The sequence below is a fragment of the Pelobates fuscus genome, chromosome 3 (assembly GCF_036172605.1).
Source record: "Pelobates fuscus isolate aPelFus1 chromosome 3, aPelFus1.pri, whole genome shotgun sequence".
Classification (NCBI taxonomy): Eukaryota; Metazoa; Chordata; class Amphibia; order Anura; family Pelobatidae; genus Pelobates; species Pelobates fuscus.
Window position 1 is genome coordinate 52,674,097 of NC_086319.1, and position 23,193 is coordinate 52,697,289.

A 23,193-nucleotide genomic window follows, 5' to 3' on the forward strand; every position below is an offset into this window, starting at 1 on the left:
ACTTGAACTACTCCAAGAATGTACACCTGTTTGCAGATTATTTTGTTTTCTCGTTAGCTTTTATCATTTCCATGTTTAGTATATTAGACACATATGAGACCCCTTTGGAGGAAATATCACTCCTCGATTTCTAGCTCCTTGTATCCGGGCGCTACCCAGTAGGTGTCTAGCTCCACACCTACCCGCTATCCCCCCCCCCCCGCAACCCTCTTGGTTAGGGGTACCACCAACGGATGGCCTGTTTGTTCACCCTCAACAAGTGTAACTGACGCTATCACTCTCAGAGTAACCCCAGGGTACCATGATATTGTCCCCTATTACAGCCCGTCCCTACACCTCAATAGATCCCTCCTGTCTAACTACAATGATGCTTGATATGTCTAACTATATGCATATCTCCCCTACTACCTGTTCTTCACTGTACTCTGTAGCATATATGTTTAAACCCCAAAACATGTGCAGTATATACATCATATCAATTGTTCAACAACATATGTTATCTCATGTTAATGAAATGCACGCTTCTGCTGTTGTGGCAAAGCAAATGATCATGTTGGCTGTTTATCATTCAATGCACTACAAAAATAAAGAATTATAAATAAACCTACAGAGGGAAAAATAGCCCACGAACACAACTAAGATGGCTGCCTGAAAGCAAAAGTCCGCAACACTGTTTTGGGCCCACCGAGGTAAAACTTTTCAAGCACTTGGAGGAGAGCACACAAGGCGCTCTGAAGGAAATACAACCGATAATGACGGAAAATAACCGCGATAAGTGGATGGTTTAGTAAATAAGGACAAGTATAGGAAACCATGAGGGAAAAACTCCTCCTGATTACAGAATGGGCCATGAGACACAATAGTGAGTGGCAGTATATAGATATATGTGTATATATATATATATATATATATATATATATATGTTAAAAGGCCTGAATTTGTTGAGGCCTGAATTTGTGGGAGGAGTAAGTCCCCTACTTAAACTCCCAGCCCCTACTCACCTCTGCCGTTCAGCTGATTGTCTTGTCCCCATAGCAACCAGCACTTCCGGTCCAGCTTCCCGCCAGAATTACTCCTGTTTCCAGCAGTCAGACGTCCTGAAACAGTCCTCCGTCCGTTCGAGGCCCTCCAATCGGTTTTCCGGTCGAGGCACCCGGCTTCCGGTCACGAGACCGGCACGTACACGTGAGTTAGGCGAAGGAAGTAGCGTCCCGCGATTTCCCGCCGTTCGGGCCTAAAAACTTGGGGGTAGGCTCCCTCTAAACCTACTCGTACTATTACATGCTCGTTTAAACGATTTCAGTGTTCGCGGCTAATCAGACGAAACGTTCGGCACTTTTTCACCTCGTTTACATATTCGTACGTAATTTACCGAATTAGCATATGAAGTATATACACAATATTATTACCGGTATTCTCTTATTCCGTTCGGTCACCCAGGACCAATATATTTCGTATGATTTAAGCACGAAAACTATGCTCTAACACATATTCGGTTAGATCTTATTGAAATAGACTACAGTATGCACTTAGGCCTATTTTACACGAATTCTACCTGCTTTTATGTATATTCCCTGTTCGGTTACTACTGATACCTACTCATCAGTTTGGGGTTATATTTAACTTGTTTAAATACCAGCCTTTTGATTTTCTATCAATATTAACCAGTTAAATTTATTTTACTAACTTTAAAACATCCACTACTATTATAAACATACGGTTTCTATACATATATTTAACTAATAACACTTCATCTTTTTTAACAATGATACATACTGCCATACGTCACATATACAAATAAATACTTTGTCTAAACATAATACCCGGTACATCAACATCTGTACTATTCATTTTCCATATAATCACGCTGTCACATATTTTGGCTTTACAGAGTGCATCGGTTTCTCGCTTTTCTGCGCTAAAGTTGTTATTTCAAGGTCTTTTATTACAGGAACAGGTATGGTATTTTATTTTTATTAAGTTTTATTACATACCATCACATCTGTTGTTAATTATGAAAATTTTCTTCGGTTAACCCTTAGCTCCAGTATTAACTTAGGCTTCCACCGGTTCAACACTGTTAAAACCTACTACGTTTAACACAATTTCTGTACATCTAACCAAGGTATAGCTCTCTATTTCTACTTACAACTTTTCATACAAAGACCTCACGTGGTCTCATTTTTCATTACTACTTTTTCAAAGGCTTACGCCCACGGTACGTTAACTCTTTATTATCTTCTACCCAGACATACGGTCATACGGCCTTCAGGCTCTGGAAAAACACCAAATCCTGACCCGGTACTCAGCCATACCTTCAGGTACTTACGCCCTTTCCCAAATACGTCCATTGTCCAACCCAAGGCCTCATTCAGCCTTCTCTAAAAATATCTAAATCATCCCATTCACACACCCTAAACCTTCCAGATCCCTCAACGCAGGATCACACGTTGCGCCCCTGACAAAATACAAATCATACGCCACCACGATACGCATAAATACATCAACATCTATCTTAAATCCCCAGGATTTTTCCTCGAGGACAACAACAAGACAAGACTCACTACATTAAATACTACCAAAAGGTTCCAGAGACCATTTGCGACCAGTCAAGGTTAGTATCCACATACCACTCCAGTCCTCGCACTATACCCTTTAGTATACAATCGAACTGGCTACAGGGTCTAGGCTAATGCCTTAGCTCACCCTATTAGGAAATCCAATCCCGCGAGGCCTTCCATCCCCACCCCACCTCAACATGGAGATACGGCCCCACGCCCAAATCATAGTTAGAAGCCTCGCATGCCCTACTATAGGGCTCTAGTCAGGGCCTCACCTGTCACGGCCACACGTTTTGATCTCTCTTTACTGTCACCGAGAGGCCAACATCCCGCCACCACGTCTGTGGCAACTACGTCATAAGCCAAATCATAGGTAGAGCCTCTCACCGCCACTTGGCATTAGCAGGGCCTCACCTACCCAAACATTCAACAGTTAAGTTTTTCGCTTCGGCATCCAGCATTACAGTCCAGTTCTTCCATATACTCCACCCCCCACACCCCTCCAACTTACCTTACTCCCTCACTAATATATCTTCACATAATAATTCCCTTTTAGAATGTCCCAAGAACCAATTCCAACCGAAGAACTGACAGAAGAGATACCGTTCACGCCAACCAGACCCGAGTCTCCAGGCGAATCACTCACCCTTTCAACCCCCACGTCCTTGAGAGCATGGACTATTCCCAAAATTACGGCCGAGCTTAGGCTCAGGGGAATCCCCTTTCCGGCCACAGTTAGAAAGGCTGAACTTTATAGGCTACTTACCCACCAAGCCCCCGAGCCTAGGACAACCACCAAGCTACAGCACGGCCACCCAGGAAACCCTGGCAGAGATCTTGGCCAATCTACAGACCCTCAATAGCAGGCTATCTAAGGTGGAGAGCGCCATCTCCTCCCCAGGTACTACCACGGTAGTCCCAGTCCCTATCACGGCTGTACCCGACATACCAACATGCCCTCCCATACTCCCCCCTCCAGCACCAGGCACAGCCATTACACCATTTGAGTCACCAGCACACTCCGTCCCTGACTCTATCAGGAAAGATATCCTAGACGGGAAGGACGTGTGTCTGGTGTCTCTGCTCATAGCCTCTCAGGATGTACTTGAGAACAAGGCTTTCAACTATGATGACATTTCTGTGGTGCTCAAGACAAGAGATCCCAGGCTTAATAAAAAATTGTCGATACCCCAGTTTGTGATAGCTTTCGGGATATACCGCGACGTCATTTGCACAGTGTATCCCCACAGGAGAGAAGAATTAGACCTTTATCTGCACAAGGTGGTGGATCTAGGCATCAAGTACGGGGGCTCCTCTTTCTATGACTACCACAAGTCAGTGTCAGCGAAGGCAGCGACCCATCTGAAGCAGTTCAATATTAAAATGAACTGGGGTCAGATGGACACAGAACTGTTCTGTCGCCACTTCGCTGGACTCAGGCTACCGGCTTGTGCCATATGCAATTCGACATCCCACATGGCGGACTTATGTCCCGTCGAAGCAGATCCCACCACCTCCACTCCCACCTCTCACTCTACTTTCACACCTCACTCCACTTTCACCCCCTACAACAAATCAGCGGGTGGTCTTCGGGATAAGCTAGGTAGGCCCATCTCCTTTCTAGGGAAGGCGCAGGTGTGCAATAATTTCAACGCAGGCTCCTGCAGTTTCAGCGCCTGTAGATTATTGCACATCTGCTCCATATGTTTCAGGGCACATACCAAGACCATGTGCCCAGCCAGGTTGTCACCAAACAAATGACTAACCGACATAAACATCGACAACCTGTTTTTTTATCTAAGGTCTCACCCTAGCAGGCATCTGGTGGATTATCTCACCACAGGGTTCACTAAAGGGTTTCTCACGGGTTTAGTAGCCATTCCCCCAGGTACACTAGAATGCCCTAATCTCCAGTCAGCACGTTTAGACCCAGTCTCCACAGACACCCTCATTGCCGCGGAAATCACCAACGGTTTCATGATCGGCCCCTTCACCTCTTCACCATTCTCCTCCTGGCGCACTAACCCCATTGGTATTGCTATTCACAAATATTCTAATAAAAAACGTCTAATTATTGATTTATCGGCACAGCACTCCTCTTTTGTTCCAAGCATAAACGCACTCATTCCAGCAGACGAATTCTCACTTCAGTACGTAACCATCGACAACGCCATACAGTCCATCATATCATCTGGTAATCGACCCTGGCTTAGCAAAACGGACATTACAAACGCTTTTAAATTACTACCCATGCACCCCTCACTCTGGCACTTACACGGTGTTAAATGCCGAAGGAAATACTACTTTTCTACACGACTCACTTTCGGTTCTCGTAGCAGCCCCAAACTGTTCGACATTTTCGTAGAGTCACTATGCTGGCTGCTTCTGAACATCACCAGGTGTCACTCTGTTATCCACTACCTCAACGACTTTTTACTTATAGAGCCAGGGTCACCATCACCCACAGCAATCAGAAGCACTACTGCACTATTTTCCACACTTGGAGTCCCTTTATCCCCAGCCAAAACTATAGGCCCCACAACTAAATTGACCTTTCTGGGGATAGAACTGGACTCGGTTAACCTCAGAGCTAGCCTCCCTCACGACAAACTGGCACGTTTGAGAGGGGAGATAGACTTGTTCCTGCGGAATGATGTTTGCACTAGTGTTGTAGAATTATTAACCCCTTATAACTTATATCCATTATTAGGCCCCTTATAAACTATATAATCCTTACTGGGCCCCTTTTAATACTATATTCTCATATTCAGCTCTCATGCCTCGTAGTTTAAACTTTACAAGATTCCTTTGTTCGTAGAAACAGCATGTCAGCAGAAAATGCTAGAATCTTCTGATTCAAAGAACACACTGTAGCAGATAGTATTGATAGAGTGTATAATTGCCAAAGAGGCCTTGAGAATACTGAGGATACTAACCTTGAAAGACTAAAGGTACCAGCTACTCTTTATGGATAGCTGCCAAAATGTCCCCTCCCACCGAGAGAACTCCTCGTGCTAGCAAGATGGCGCTGAAATCTGGAGGAGAACTTTATGACGTCAGTTATGATGTAAGACGCAACACCCAACAGGGAGGGCATTTAACTAACAACTTCTTCTCTAAGCCAATTGACAATGTTTCCTCACTTTTTATCTTGATTTTACAATGATGTAATTCTACCTTTAAAAAGGGCTTGCAAGCCTGCTTTGTTCAGATGCTAATAAATTTCCTGAAGTTCTTTCATTTAACCTGAACCTTGTGTCAGTGTGAATTTACTTCTGCGTATACGCAATTTAAACATCTCTAATTTGGACAGGAACAGATAGTCATTCAAACTTCTTTGTTTGCTTAAAAGAATCCTTTATCACTAGAAAAGAACTTCAGTCCCTTCTCGGATCCCTGAACTTCGCCATGCGCATCATTCCGCAGGGAAGATCTTTCATATCCAGACTTCTTTGCCTGATGCACGGAGTTCCGGACTCTGGCACAGTTTCTTTGGACCCCCACGCCAAGGCTGACTTAGCTATGTGGAGGAAGTTTTTGAAGGACTGGAATGGAATCTCCATGTTTATCCCCCCTCTCTCCACCTCTTCACCCATCATCCACACAGACACGGCAGCCAATACCGGTTTTGCAGCCATTTTCGGGAACCACTGGTTTAGGGGCCATTGGCCCACTGAGACGGATGCCTTGCCAGGATTCAGAGAGACCTCAGCACTATTTGAAATGTATCCCATTGTGGCAGCCGCACACACCTGGGGTCATCTCTGGTCCGGCAAGGCAGTAAAATGCTACTCAGATAACTCGGCAGCTTGCGAAATCGTTAACAAAGGGCGATCATCTTCCCTGACCATCATGCGGCTGATTCGCAAGCTGACCTGGTTGGCAGCATCCGGCCAGTTTCACTTAGTTTGTTTTCACATTCCGGGTATTCACAACACGGCCGCTGACGCTCTTTCTCATTCTCAATTTCAGGCATTCTCTCAGGCACTCCCAACGGCTCACCTACAACCATCCAGGACACCACGGTTCCACAAACTAATCCTGGATTAAGCACACTCTTGAATCACGCTAGAGCACTCACTCACCAAGCATTATCACCCAACACGGCTATCACTTACAATAGGGCACTTAATATATTTAGCAAATTCACTGCAGAATTCGGGCTACAAGGTGACTTCTCTATTCAAACCATGGTGTATTTTGCCTCTTTTTGCCACCTACACCTTAAACTATCTCACAACACCATTAAACTTTATCTCACGTGGGTTCAGCACCACAGCCTCACCTATTTTCCTAACAATACTCCTTTCCTGTCATCATACCCCATCAAAAAGGTTTTGAAAGGTATATCAAAGGTTTCACCTCCACTCACTACCACTAGATTACCTATAGATGGGCCTATCTTCAGGTCACTTAGCAATCTCCTTGACACAGCCCCATTCGACACCGGCACAAATACGGTGATCAAATCTGCTATATATCTCACTTTCTACGGTTTTCTCAGACCTAGAGAGTTCACCGTGATTTGTCAAGGAGATATTAAGCTAAGCTTTAAAATATCACACCTCACCAAAATAGAGGATCACTACCTACTTTCGATCCCTACAACTAAAACCAACCGGTCACTACACCCTACAATAATTCCTCTCTTCCCTACTGATAATGCCTGGTGTCCGGTAAAATTACTAGACCACCTACGGTCAACTCTGCACGGTCACCTACCAGACTCTCCGCTCTTAACACTACAAGGGCACCCGTTAACCACCGCAAAATTGATGGTACATATCAGAACTCTGTTATCTAAGCTCGGACACAACCCGGCTGCATTCTCCGGGCACTCCTTCCGTATAGGAGCCGCCTCCGCAGCCTCTAGCACTAACACACCGGTCCATATCATCAAGAGACTGGGGCGTTGGAAATCCTCCATATATACTGCATATATTCCACAGCCGGAGAAAGAGCTTCGCCAAGCTTTCAGGAACTTGGTCTTGTAAAAAATGCAATAAAGTGTGTATTTCTCGAATTTATCTTTTGCCCTCTTTTATTTACAGGCCCACTCGTACGTTTGTTTCGGCACACCACAACCAACTTTGCTCACAGTTACTATCCATTACATATTTAAATTCAGAGCACAAGTTAAAAGGCCTGAATTTGTGGAGGCCTGAATTTGTGGGAGGAGTAAGTCCCCTACTTAAACTCCCAGCCCCTACTCACCTCTGCCGTTCAGCTGATTGTCCCCACCCACCTGCACCCTGTTATAATTACATTCTCCTTGGTGGGCCCTCTTTTATTTACAGGCCCACTCGTACGTTGGTTTCGGCACACCACAACCAACTTTGCTCACAGTTACTATCCATTACGTATTTAAATTCAGAGCACAAATATATATATATATATATATATATATATAAATATGAAGCCTCCTGTCATGTAATAAAAAGTATGATTTTCCTTTGTAGACGGATCAGTAGATATTTTAATACCACATTTATGGCTTTTATGCACATATCATGTTTTTCAGAAGGCACTTAGCCACCTCTTCCTGATTGGCTGCTCATTTTCTACCTTCATAAATCTTTGTAAAGTATTTTCTAACTAGTGGTGAAAACAATGCAGTAAATAGATAGTGATTTAGATGATTTCCCAAAATGCCACTGACATGATTAGTTTCACAGCAAGTGAAGTAGTTTCATATTGATTACTAAAATATCTTTCAATTGTAAATGTAAGCATGGAAAAGCAGCTGCCAAAATCAGCTGATTTTCAATAGCAGGAAACTGTTTCATTCTTCATTTTGGAAACTATTCCACAAAAAAAAAGTTGTTTGTGTATGTAGCAAATAACATAAGGCCTTATTTACTAAGCAGCGAATTGGGGTGAATTAAAAAATCTGTGCACTGGAGCCCCTTATTGTAAGTAGTGAAACTTTTTTAGAATGTTATGACTTCATACCTCGGGTTCGTCGGGTTCCACTCCTAGCCTTCACTAAAGCTGAAAGAGAGACGGAAGCTATGAGCTAAACCTGTCAGTACAGATCTTGCAGCTTATTTACTGAAAGTGGTCAGCTGAAGCTCTCAGCTAATAAGCTAACCCTCCACTGTAGACCCAAGGGAAGCTCTTTTGGCTCTAGTGGAGTTCGTTCAAGGAGGCTGCCTGGAGGAGGAATTGAGGAGAAGTAACACAGTATTGCCCCAAAGTTTGAAAATTGAGTTTTACTCAAGTAGTTCCATCTTCGTTCTGCTGTCCTCTCACCTCTACCCAGAAAAGGATTAAGAACTCAGAGGGCCCTAGGCAGGTTTCCAGTTTAGGGCCCCCTGTCATTCTTCACATATGGATGGTAGCTGGGGCCAAGCCCATTCCTAGTTCTGAGGGCCCCTATTTAACCACTGGACCCTAAACTTCTGCCTAGGGTCACCTTGTTGTTAATTCTGCTCTGTCCCTAACTCGTCTGCTGAACATAATTTTCCCTATGTGCAAGTTATAGCACATGTGTAATAGAGTTCCTATAGTAGACAGTACTGCTTTAGCCAATGAGTTTATTTGAAAAGTTGTATTTTATCATGTCCCCATTAGTGATGTCGCGAACATAAAATTTTCCGTTCGCAAACAGCGAACGCGAACTTCTGCAAATGTTCGCGAACCCGGCGAACCGCCATAGACTTCAATAGGCAGGTGAATTTTAAAACCCACAGGGACTCTTTCTGGCCACAATAGTGATGGAAAAGTTGTTTCAAGGGAATTAACACCTGGACTGTGGCATGCCGGAGGGGGATCCATGGCAAAACTCCCATGGAAAATTACATAGTTGATGCAGAGTCTGGTTTTAATCCATAAAGGGAATAAATCACCTAACATTCCTAAATTGTTTGGAATACCATGCTTTAAAACATCAGGTATGATGTTATATCGATCAGGTAGTGTAAGGGTTACGCCCGCTTCACAGTTACAGACCAAACTCCCCGTTTAACGCACCACAAACAACCGCAAACAGTCCATTTGCACAACCGCAAACTCCCCATTTGCACAAGGTTGGATACCAAGCTAGCCATGTCCCGTTCCTTGTCCTCACTGATGTCATTGAAGGTCTCTTCCTCCACCCAGCCACATACAACACCAAGGGTCCCCGAAAGGTGACAACAAGCCCCCTGTATTTTGTTTTAAATGTACACTACTGTTACACCAGATATGAGTTGCACTGGTGTGACACTGTGCCATGGCAGGCCCTGAAAAGCACACGTGTGAAGGAAATTGACTGCTATTATTTCACAGTCAAATTTCTAGTTGTTTTTTTTTATGTACACTACTGTTACACCAGATATGAGTTGCACTGGTGTGACACTGTGCCCTGGCAGGCCCTGAAACGCACACGTGTGAAGGAAACTGACTGCTATTATATTACAGTCAAAAAAGTTTTAGTTTTTTTTTAAAATGCAAGCTAAAACGTTTGTGTGTGGGGGTGCTGGAATGACATGGGCCAATGGGAGCCTGAATCAACTTTTGGCTCCCACTGCCCCTTTAAGAGCGAGCTTGTGACTCGAGCCGTGCTCCTAGTGCCAGGCGGGCCACGTGACCGATCACTGCGGTCAGTGCGTGCGGCTAAGTCAGAAGAGGAGATCAAGCCGCATGCGACTCGTGTGGAGGCAGGAGTGATCCAGCCACGCGCGGCTCAAGCTTAGGAGCCAGGTCGGTCCCAGGATAAGGTAAATACAGCCATAACCGCTTATCCCAATCACACACCTTGCCTAACGTCCTATCCTATTAAAAGCATATTACCGCGTATTTAATAAAACAGATAGACCCCCTACTTCATCCAGGTTACCGATCGATGGTTCGATATTCTGAGCCCTCTCTGATTTACTGTACACGACTATTCGATATTCCCAAAATTTTATATAGCATTTTATGTTTGTTTGAGACCACCTTAAAAATATTGGATATCGCAAAAAATCATGATCACTATATACTTTCTCTACAAACCTCTAAAACGAACCAAACTACTCATCCATCCGCTATACCACTTTATCCCACCTAGAACTAGTGCCCAGTTAAAATACCTGACTCTTACTTACCCAATGTCGGGATCCCGCGGGCGGCTGCGAGGGGAGGCTGCACTCCGCTCGCAGTACTCAACCTCCAGCCGTCCGCGGTCCCCTCCTCCTCTTGGGTTCGGCGAGCGGCATCCTTCCAGCCTCGGATGCCGCCCGCGTCTTCCTCCACGTCCCCCAGCGGCAGCATGCATGACGCTGAGACCGCCCCATATATTACATGCTGGGGTCAGTCACCTGACCCGGCGTTAAAGCCACAGTGCCTCAATCACAGTGGGAGGTTTAGATATCTCCCACGTGTGATTGTTAATTCTGATTGGAAATTATCCAATCAGAGTTAACCTTAAGGTTTAAATACTTACCTTTCCTGTTCCTCCCTGCCCTGTTGTGGTCTTTGCTTGCTAGTATTGCTACTGAACTTGTGTTTCTGGTTACGTACTCTCTGGCTTGTTAATCTGACTTTGTGACTTTCTCCTACCCTTTGACCTCGGCTTGTTTCTCGTTATTCTGTCTTCTGGTTCCCCTTTACTCGGCTTGTCTCCTGAATATTCTTTGTGTGCTTAGCCCGGCCACTCTAAGGTCCGGTACGGCACCTTTTCTATGTGTGTGTGCGTGTGTTAGCGTGTTTGGTCCCCCGAATCGTGACACCCACACTCAGTCATGCCACACACATTTCAACACTACTCTCACTGAATCCCTCTGACTACGGCTAAATTAATCTTCTACATCAGAACACTACTCCTAAGATTGGGTTGTATCCATGTCTCGGGTCTTTTATTTAGAATAGGGGCAGCTTCGGTCTCCTTCAACACTGACACTCCAGTGCATATTATTAAAAGATTGGGCAGATGGAAATCCTCAGTCTACAACCAATATATTCCTCATCCTGAGAAAGAAATGAGGAAAGCTTTTAAAAGTTTGGCTTTGTAAATTTGATGCAATAAGTGTGTTTTTCTTAAATACCTTTTCATCCTCTTTGCATGAACCCGATTTACATATATTACTAATATGTTTCTGAACAAAAATATTATATTATTCACTCACTCACTCACTCTCTGGGCCGGCCTAAGACATCATGCTGCCTAGGTCCAACGATAAATGACTATGGAGGATAATGTATAATAAACACAGGTTTCTGGCAAGGGGGGGGGGGGATAATGTATAATAAACACAGGTTACTGGCTATGGGAGGATAATGTATAATAAGCACAGGTTACTGGCTATGGGGGGGATAATGTATAATAAACACAGGTTACTGGCTATGGGAGGATAATGTATCATAAACACAGGTTACTGGCTATGGGAGGATAATGTATAATAAGCACAGGTTACTGGCTATGGGGGGGTAATGTATAATAAACACAGGTTACTGGCTATGGGAAGATAATGTATCATAAACACAGGTTACTGGCTATGGGGAGGATAATGTATAATAAACACAGGTTACAGGCTATGGGGGATAATGTATAATAAACACAGGTTACTGGCTATGGGGGGATAATGTATAATAAACACAGGTTACTGGCTATGGAGGATAATGTATAATAAACACAAACACAAAAAAAAATACAAAAAAAAAAGAATGCAGCTTCAGAATTAATCTAAATTGTATGCTGTCTAGGAGGTGGGAGGGTCTGGGAGGGAGGGTCTGCTGCTGATTGGCTGGAATGTGTCTGCTGACTGTGAGGTACAGGGTTAAAGTTTACTCAATGATGACGAATAGGGGGCGGACCGAACATCGTATATGTTCGGCATCTGTGGCGAACGCGAACAAGCTATGTTCGCCAGGAACTATTCGCCAGCAACTATTCGCCAGCGAACCGTTCGGGACATCACTAGTCCCCATATCTATATGCCTAAATTGTTCTTTAATCAATTACTTGGGTGATTCCTTTACCCTTCATACATGCCAGCAGAATATATTAGTGCTTTATAAATAAATAATAGGGAAATATATGCAATACATTTCTATAGTTTATTTACTGCTATGTATTTAGATGAGATTTGCTAGATATTCCTTAACAGGACAAAAACGATATATAGGATTCTAAAGATGTACCTGAAGAAAACATTAATTGATGATATTAATACAATTTAGAATGCACTTACTGTCCTTAAGATTTGCAATTACTGCAGTAACTCGGTATCACCTACATCACTTTCTTTTTAAGGCAGTATATACCTTTAATCATTTCGTAAATAAACCTGAGATACCAACAGGCTGTGTGTTTTCTAAAGACAATGTTATTTCACTATACTGAGCAGAGCAAAATCGAAACCCACTTATGAGACAATCTACAACTAAATTGGGTAATTGATCCTTCTTTTTTTTTGCCAGAGCAATATAGCACATCAAACGTAATAGGCACATTGTCACATTATTGTTCACAAATTTAGGGCTGTATTTGACAATGAAGAGAGAAATATGGCTACAATTACCTTTTAATGGAGATTTATAACCTTAGAAAAAGGAAGAGAGGCAGATATTTCTGGAGTCAGATATAAAAGTATGTTTATTGCCAAAGTAAATTCTTGGATTCTCCAATTATATTTTAGGATGTGTTAAATATTATATTTAGAACATCACTAGAATTTCAATGTTCCAACAAATTGTTAGTTTAGAAATATATGTTTGCACTCTTCTGAAATATAGTTCCACTTTTTGCAAAGATCTTTGGAGGGGACAACTTCATGCAGGAAAATAAAACTGTTATCTGAAAAGTATTCAGTTAATGTTGCAGATATCTGATGGACTACTTCAGAAATTAGGCAAAGTGACTTCAGATTCGCTCCCTAGGGGAATGGTCAAACCGGGTAACTGCTTCAATAAATGCTACTTGCATGGTAAGCAAAAAATCAGGATGATGAATATGTAATCTATGCAAGAGCATGTGTTAGGAACAGTCTAGCAACAACCTCCAACAGCCAACCACCTTCCAACAGTCAACCAAATGTAACTGTGAAAAAGCAGGCCAGACCTCTAGAGATGTCTAAAGGTGGGTGCAGTGGCTGTTAGCCAACCAAGGTTGTAACAAAAGAGGTTAGTAAGGGGACTGAAGTCGGTGATAAGAAGCAAAACACAGCATTGCCAAGACCCCCTTAATGAGGTTATGTAATTGCCAAACTGACAAACAGGAGCACCACAAGATCAATTGAGGCATAAAAGCACAGACCAGAAGTTACCTTAAGGTCATCTGAATGATGAATGGATAACAAGGAGGGGTGGACCCACAACTAACGCAAGCAAGTCATATGTTCTCTTAGTTGCCCAATCCTTAGTGCATGTGGGTGAAAGTAAGACTGTGGTAATTGAATTGCAATAACTGCACAACAATTGTTTAAAGAGGGATCCAAATCGGAGCAGCTAATTATAACAAGTAGTTCTCATAGCTCCAATCTCGTTCCCCGCTCCTTAGCGCCTCCTATGCAGGCCTCATTAGAGCTGCCTCCCAAGATCTGACCCATCGTAGCAATATGAATTGATGCCTTACCAGTTATCACAAAGAAGGATGTATGTGTGTAACTGGACCAGTTGGCCTCTGCAATACGAGTATATTATGAGGACCTAATATTTTCAAAGGACCTTAAGCGCTTCCAGATCGTCTATATAACTCTATGCATGTGCAACTTAAAAGCATACCAGGGGCATTGTGCAAGGCCTTACATTTATATTCTAGGGGTGGGTCTATAACCACGTGATATCGACAGCAGCGCAGGATAAACCAGCACTAAATATTTAACATAATCATAATATAGCTAGACAGTAGGACAAAGAGTCAACGTGGAACCCTAAATGTGTGAATAACATTCACATAAATGTATGTTAGAAGGGGGGCGGAGCCTGACTACTAAGCGGACCAGACGTACATGGTGAGGGCTCCCGAGTCTGAAGCTAAGATCCTGGGTCTATCGCCCGACCACCCGAGCGCACCGACTGCTGAACACAATATTCGGGACCAGGACACTGCACTGCACCCGGGGATACCCGTCACTTGGGTCTCCGGTGCAAGACAGACCAAATCGAGACCAGCGGCCTGTGAGGGTGGGAGCCGAGGAGAGACGGCCGCTCTCCCGGTTCTCTGGCTGACAAAGGGGCACTCTCAAACCACCTCCCTCCCCCCCCCCTGTGGACCGGTGGGGGTCATCCCGGTCCTTGAGTACCTAGGCTGCCTTAAGCGCGGACGCTCCTGTGAGCCCTGCAGAACTTCCAAGCCACATGGTGCCAGAGACATCCAAGATGGCGGAGACGCCAAGCTCTGCAACACGAGGTTGGACATTGCTGCAGCCTGATTCAGTAGGCCCTAAAGCCACAGCAACAAACACTCTGGGAGCCATATTTGACAACTTTTGGGCCATGCTGCTCGACAGGGCAAGGCAAGCGAAAGCCACACGGGAGCCTGACAAGGGAGACCAAGCACGCAACATGGAGCAGCCAGCGAGGCTGCCTACAAGCCGACAAATATCCCGCACTACTCCACTCACACTGAAGCGACGCAAGCTGCGGAAACAACGCTACAGGCTGAGACACCGAGATGCGGACAGACGTCCTGCCCGCTGCCGTAAAACACCAAGTCCCAAAGCGCCACGACCTGTCCTAAGCAACATACAGAAACCAACATGGTCACCTCCGAGCCGCCCACCATGCCGCCCGAGGCTGGGCAACCCCTTACCAAGCGAGAGAGCTGCCGCCTGGATGACCACCGACGTGCTGGACAGTCCGGTAAACCCTGTGGGCATTGGCTGAAGGGGGCCAGCCCGGGGGACATGTGGGGCAGGGGCCATGTCTATACAATATACCATCACATGAGACATGGTAACAGCAAGCAGACTAAGGCTCCGATATCCACACTCAGAACGTACATAGTTCATACTTCTTGTTTAATTTGATTTAATCTTATTTGTACCAGCGAAGCGTTGATATATGATTCCTTAAGCGTTCTCCTTTCACATGCACCACCTCAATCTGCCTAAGGGCCCATAACCCCTCACAGCAGGTTTCACCTGCGATTAGCAGCCAACCATTAAATACCCCACTCGGTATACGCAGGGTAATGTAACCTAAAAAGAAAAAAGCGCAGTAAATCTAACATGTGATATACTCTCTTAACTAATACTCTCAGTGATAACTTGCAATGCAATTCTGCTACATAGGCCTTGCAGGCGTAGCACTATATTTTTGAACCCACGTTCATGAGCCCAGCTCTCGGACGCGCTGGGAGTACTCTCCCAGACACCAACATGACACAAGCTTGCCCCGACTAGATTGCCTAACAGAGAGGGACCCACACGAGTCCCCTGCCATACAGCCTGGCGTCAGTGTGAGGTTGGCTTGTTCTTGACGCCCCTAAACCTGAAGCGAAGTCAGTTAGCCTGGCCGCACGGATGTCTTAATATAATAATGTTGTAATGTTGATAATATGTTGTACATGCAGCCATAACTGCGAGCAGCCATTAGGTCCTCAACCACACAAGCACACAAGTCGAACCGAATAGTCTTGATATGCTTCACTCTACGCTTATACACGACTACAGACACTAAAGCCAAACATGACAAATCAAACCATCAGCCTGTCCTCTATTATATCCCTAGACATGTTGAACAAGCTTGTTACCTATATGTTCAGTATTATTATTCAGTATTATTATTTTGTCTTAGAATTTGTGCTGACTCAGCGAATTGTTCAGCTTATGATTTCAAGCAGCGCACAGAAAAGATGTGCTTCAGCTAAGCATGCGACCCCCATAATACTTCAATAATGCCAGCTTGTTTATGCTAAATGTATAACCTGCCTCCCTTATCTCTTAGCTGACATGTTGGTTCCACTCTTGACAAATCTACATTAATATATAAAATGTGCAATGTTCTATTATGCCAAACAATTGTCACTAATATGTTGACCATTTCGCTTGCAATCGCTGTTGTGGCATTGCTTGTTGCTATGTACCTTTCCTGCACGATAAAATAAAGAATATAAAAAAAAAAATGTATGTTAGAAAGCTTCAAAACATAAATACATAAAGAAGTGTATTCTATACCGCTATTACGTAGTTGTAGCAAAGTTATGGATGAGTCAAAGAACAAAGATCTTTGATGGTGTGTTAGTGTACAGTGCTAGTATAGCATTCATAATGTATTGAATGGGACAAGACAGATTTGCCCCCTCTCGCCATTAATTTTAATTATGACATTGGAACCTCTAGTTAAAAAAATAAAAAAGAACCAATGATTATGGGAGTTCCGTCCAAAATACAGAGATTAAATAAATAATCTTCCTGTCTGCAGATGACATATTTCTAATACTCATGAACCCAACTAAATCATTCCAGCAGTCTTTTCTCTCCTCAGCAACTATGGTAAAGTATCATTCTACAAAAACAATGCACCTCACACTGAGATTATGACTCTCCAGACTCTTTACACATTTGGTTGGAGCAAGGCCGGACTGGGACAAAAATTCAGCCCGGGCAATTAAAGGCAGAGCAGCCCACTAGGAGGGTCGGGCCAAAAAGGGGCGTGTTATGTCACAGCCATTGACACGCACCCCTCCTCCCCCGCCCAAATGAGTATGTTAATGTGACGCTCCTCCCCAGAATTAAGTGCTCTTGGATGAAGTAAATGCCATGAATTTTTTTGGGAGGGGAGGGGATTTGTGCAACGTATGCATGCACTGCGTTTGCTGGCGACTTGTCTCTGGTGTCCTCAATAGTGGGATACTAGAGATCAAAACAGCTACAGGGCTGTTAAAGTGTGCTGTGCAAGTGTGGGGATGTTCTCTGGGATCTTGAATGTGTTTGGGGGTTGCATGTGTGTAGAGCAGATTGTTTGTGTTGTATTGTATGTGTAAAGGGGTCTGTTTGTGGCACACTACATGTGGCTAGGGGCTGCAGTGTGTGTGTGTTTCTGGGTTGTAAAGTGTGTGTGTGTGTGTGTGTGTGTGTGTGTGTTTATAGGGCCTGTGGAGTGTGTGAGCCTAGGGGATGTAGTCTGTGCATGTAAGGGCTGTACTGTGTGTCTGTGTGTGTATGTGTATGTGAGGGTGTGTGTATATAGTGGTTGGATATGGGCCTAAATGATTAATAATTAATAAAAAAAAAAAAAAGAGTAAAACTAACAAAAATCCCATTTACGCCTCCCTTATAACCTTGCATGGGGAAGAGGGAGCATTCAGATACCTGGTGGTCCAGTGAGGGGGGGGGGCACGCAGGTTATTTGGTCTGTACCTCCGTAGGGTACTGACCACGTCTCTCTCCCTATCGCAAGCGACGTTTTATCATAGCATTGCCGCGGCTTACCACAGCAACGATCTGATAATCTCCGAGCTCACGAGAGGGAGAGAAAGAAGGTGCTCGGCACGCATGGAGGGTGTCCGGTAAACAGACTCACTTCCCAATCTCCTATCTGGCACATGATAGGACAGAACTCCATCTTGGGGCCGGTGCTGCCCTGCATGGGCCGGCAGGAGAGATCTCTTGATCTTTTCTGGTAGCCTCGGCCAATGGCCATCACGGCCCACCAGGCATTTGCCCAGTTTGCCCGATTGCCTGTCCAGGCCTGAATTGGAGACAAAAAACCTAACTTACCTAGGAGTTCAATTGACATTACACTATCATTCCCTTACTCAGGAAAACCACGATTAATAAACTACAGACCATGCCCAAAAATTGGACAAGCCACGATTTATCATGGGTTGGTCGTATTCACTCCGTCAAGATGAGTGCGTTACCACTGATCTTAAATTTATTCAGCACCCTCCCGGTTCAACTACCTAAATCAATCCTACAAAGTCTACAACAAACTCTGAATGCCCACATTTGAAAAAAACGCTCTCAAACGGTAGCCATGGTGACTATTAGAAGGGCTCCCTTGATGGGAAGTAAGGGAGGTGCTGAAATCCCAACAATAAGGTGAGAGTCTGCAAATTTCCAAGTCACTAGTGCACTCAAATCAACAAAACTTCTTTAAATTTTTTTTATTAAGAGATGAAACACAGGTGCATAGGAAAACACAACAATAAATAATCCAAAACACTACCCTTGGCTAGGACAGATCCCCCGGGGTTCTCTGTTCCCTTCTTATCCCCCACCTACATATCCTTGTACCCTCTCTTTTCTGCTTTTTTGTCTATTCTTTTTCTTTGGTTTTCCCGTCTCTCAGTTAGCAAATGATGTGGTTTACTGAAAATAGAAATTATCAAAGAATATGTACATATTGTACCTCCAGGATAACAACAATGAAACATTGCTACAACATGGATCGTATGCTAAATTACAAATAAAAGATTGTCCTCAAAAAAAGATGTTACGCTAATAATTTCTCTTTCTCTATTGATAAAATGCGGTTGAAATACAATGTAAACTCCGTGCTTTTACACTTAGCTTTTTTTGAAACAAACAATGTATGTAAAAAAATTACAAATATTCAATAAAGATTATACATTTAAAAAAAGTTATGGATGAGTATCTCTGAGTGGGAGTTACATACTTTGCAGGGTGGTATTTCAATGCAGGATGGAGGCAATCTCCTGGTGTCACATAAAGACGAGACGTTATAAGAAATCGAAAATGAGGTCACTCATGCAGTATAAGTGGCAAGAAAAAACACCTAAAAGCCAGGTATATATCCATGTTATACCTGTCATATTTATAGGCATTGTGCAAATATTGTACTGGGGTGGATGAAGTGAATGGCAATTTACACAGTTGGCGTAGATTAATACAGTGAGGACGGATGTAGTAGTGTCTTTTTAAGTCCCAGAGTGCAGGAGGACATAGCATGGTACCAGCCATAGAAAGTTAGTAGACAAGTTGGATGCTATACTGAATAAACAAATTTCCAAAAACCAAACAGAGTGATCAGAATAACAATAACACCTTCATGCACCTCCACATGAAAATTCTCCACTTCAGAGCTAAGTGGATTTAATGGTGAGTTCAAGGAGAAGGCAGGGTGCGATAAAAATGCCTATAGCCCCGGATCCATTGCTTCCTTGGTTTTTGTGCCAAAAGATCGGGTAAACTAAATGAGGCCAAGAAAGTAGGTATATGTGCAGAAACCCTAATGGACAGCCAAGTATCTCCAGTCCCAGCGGATAGGCTACAAGGGTGACCCCAGCGATAGGGGATATTACCCAGAGGAGTAATCAGACATAGAGACCTCCTAGCATGTAGATCCTGATCCAGGCTAATAGGGGGGAGTCCCAATACTGACAAACTTGCCTATAAAATACCTTTTTCTAGATAGGCTCCTTTAGGCGATAGGTATGAACACAGTAGATGATATCTCTGGGGACGTTGCCCTGCCTGGGTGGTGATGGTCCCAGTGCGTCAAGAACAATTTGTTTCAGAGTTTCAGCACTGCCCAAAATCACAATAAAAAGGGCCTATAGCATATTTGCAAGTGGTCAACCTCAGGAATGCCGCAAATGTGGATGTTGTGGTGCCAGACACGATTATCCAGGTGTTTCATGTGCCTGTGTAAGGCCAAACCATAATCCTCTGGCAGGTCACCTAGCATATTCCTCAAGGATCTCCAGTGCAGATATGTCTTGTTTTGTAGACATTGTCATAAGTTCTTAAGAGGTCCACTCTCAATTGAGCTACAGATGGGAGGGAATCAGTCTCACCATGCACAGAGCTCTTGAAGCTACCGGATTCAGGCAAGATAGGTGCCATGCTGGCGGGGATGGATGAAGCACTCACATTCGTGGGAGTTGTAGGGAATTCATCTATGGGGTCCGATCTAGGTATTACCAAGGAATGGTATGGGGTTATGGCATCCTGGTTTCTTATTTCGACCCATAAGTGTTAAAGATTGCATAAGGAGTCTTTACTACAATAGCATACGGAATAAGGAACAAAACATGTTGGGAAAAACATGCAGAGCTAAGTTTTCACGTGGCCATCTTGGTCAACATCGAAGACATGCACCCCAACTTGTCCATTGTCTGGAATAGCTGCTTCGCAATTTGATCATGTGGTGTTACAAAAAATGGTATTCCTCGTCAATTCTCCAAATTTTAGACATATTGTTATTTTGGAGAAACAGAATCCACAAGTACAGTGACAACCCTGATAGGGTACAGCAGGCAGGGGGTGAAGTTGATGGGAGACATACTCACCTGAGACTCTCTCACATAGGTGCAGCCAATTTCTTTCTTCAGCTCCAGCTCCTGGGATCTCATTTTGTTTGTATGCCAAAGTACAACACTGTGGTCCATAGGGGTTCTCAGAAGACCGTGGCATCCTCAGCCCAGCTCTCACAGTGTATGAGAAGGTGACCATTATCTGCCTATAGCAATAGCTATGGGAACTTGCAAAACTTGACAGCAGAAGGTCTGTCTTTGTTCAGGTTTTGGCAACTTAAGAGTTGACCATAACAAAAAGTAGTCTTTACATTGTCTTATGGTATCTTTTCAATGAAATTCCAAAAGTCATTATGAGTAGTCATTAAAGCAGAGAAGGTTTGTTGATATATATATCATAAAATATTACATTGTACAGAACACTCCTAAAGCCATGTGCCCTGTGTAGTTTTGGTTCAAGGTGTTTCCCCTCTCCCTGACCATAGTTCAGTTATAGGATATTTCCATATCGCCACTTTTATCTAAATGTTATGTGAATAAACCCTTATCTCTCTAATCGGCAGCAGTTTACTGAAATCACCGAAACTATAAATTTCCAGTCTCGTCTTCCATATCTGAGCAGAACTTACTGCAAAGACTTGTGATTATTTAGAACTAACGCAGGATCTTTAAAATGTGAGAAGCTGGGGGCGTGGCTTGCCGTGCATGGAGTGAGTCGCACACCGCCGGAGCTCCGCAACCTCGGACCACAAAGCCCCATATCAATGCCTCACTACACCACTAAAATGGGTAAAACAAAGCGCCAGGGCACCCCAGGACCTTCTGGATCGAGCCCATGAAGAAAAAACGCCGGACCGCTGGACGATTTCATCACTTACCCAGACGGTCCCAGAACTGCGAGACACGCGGACAAGATGGCGGCCGCATCCCCAGGGGCTGAGAGTAACGCTAGCTCGGAGCCGGGCGCGGCAGGAGGTGACCCTTTATCACAAATAACGGCTGAACTGGCAACCATTTCTGCAAATATGCTCTCGAAGAGCGATAAGACTGCCTTGGTAGCGGAACTGAGGTCGGCGATACGAGAGGAGATACAGGAGGTACGCAGGGACCTCACCGCACTGGAGGAAAGAGTCACAGAGCTGGAGGGGGAGAACCTCAGGGCCATACAACACTCCCAATCTGCGGATCATGCCACAGCAAGGCAAGGCTCAGTGCTGCTTGAGCTCCGCAGGCAGGTGGAGGACCTAGACAACAGGGGGCGACGTAATAACATTAGAATTAGAGGCCTGCCTGAAGTTGAACAAGAAAACCTAATTACAGTCCTCACGCAGTTATTTACCCACATCCTGGGCGATGACGCCCCAGAGGACTTCCAAATAGAACGCGCCCACAGGGCCCTGCGTCCCCCCAGGAGAGACGGCCTACCGCGAGATGTGATCTGCTGCCTCCTGTCCTTTCAACTCAAGGACGCCATCATGAGAGCGGCGCGCCCTCAGACAATCTCCTTCCAAGAGGCCACTGTCTCGCTCTACCAGGACCTGTCCACCCTCACATTGGACGCACGAAGAGCTCTGAGGCCTCTCACGCACGCACTCCAAGAAAAACGCATTCCCTATAAATGGGGCTTTCCCTTCAGCCTCCAGGCCAAACGGGGGAACACGTGGTGCTCACTGAGGTGGCCCAACGATGTGCCCAGTTTCCTGAGGACCATGGAACTGCCACCGGTTACCATCCGCAACTGGATCTTGGATCAGCCGCCGACACGCCCCGACCACCCTAATGTACCCGAACCACTCCGCAACCAGGCACGGAGAGACACACAGCCTACACGCTGGGGAGGCCCCGACAGGCCCGAAGAATAGGTTGGTCCACGCAGTCTTCGACCCCGGCGCTACCCTGCTCTCCTGCATAGACCAAGCCTGCTGAGGTTACCCCATGGCTTACACGACGACAGCTAAGTACTCACACTTATTTCCATAGGGGTAATACCACGTTAACCACCAAGATTGGGGTGCGGGGGCCCGGGGCCTACATTTGGGGACACCATGGGTATCTAGGGAGGAAAAAACGATTATAAATAGGATGGCGCAAATGAGAGAAGGATCTTAGTACATGCAGCAACCAACAAAAACAAATCCTGGTAAAACGATTTGAACATAAAATAACTTACAGTGGTGATGGTGCGCAAAAAAATAAATAAAAAAAAATATATATAAATTCGTATTCACTATGGACCTCTTATAGAGAGTGAAAGTAACCCTGTGTACATAAAATGAGGTGTTTACAGAGTGGAAATACAAATAATTGAAAAACAAACAGTGGTTGTGGTGAAACAAAGCACAATCTGTAGGTATACTTGCAAACTTGGAAATCACTCTGACACCTATTAAGGAGACAAAAACAGAAAAAGAGCTCCTAGTGCAGCATAGTAATTAACTTATAAATATATAGAATAAAGCAAACAGAGGTGCCTTTTAGGTGTTACACTCACAAGATTGGAGTGGT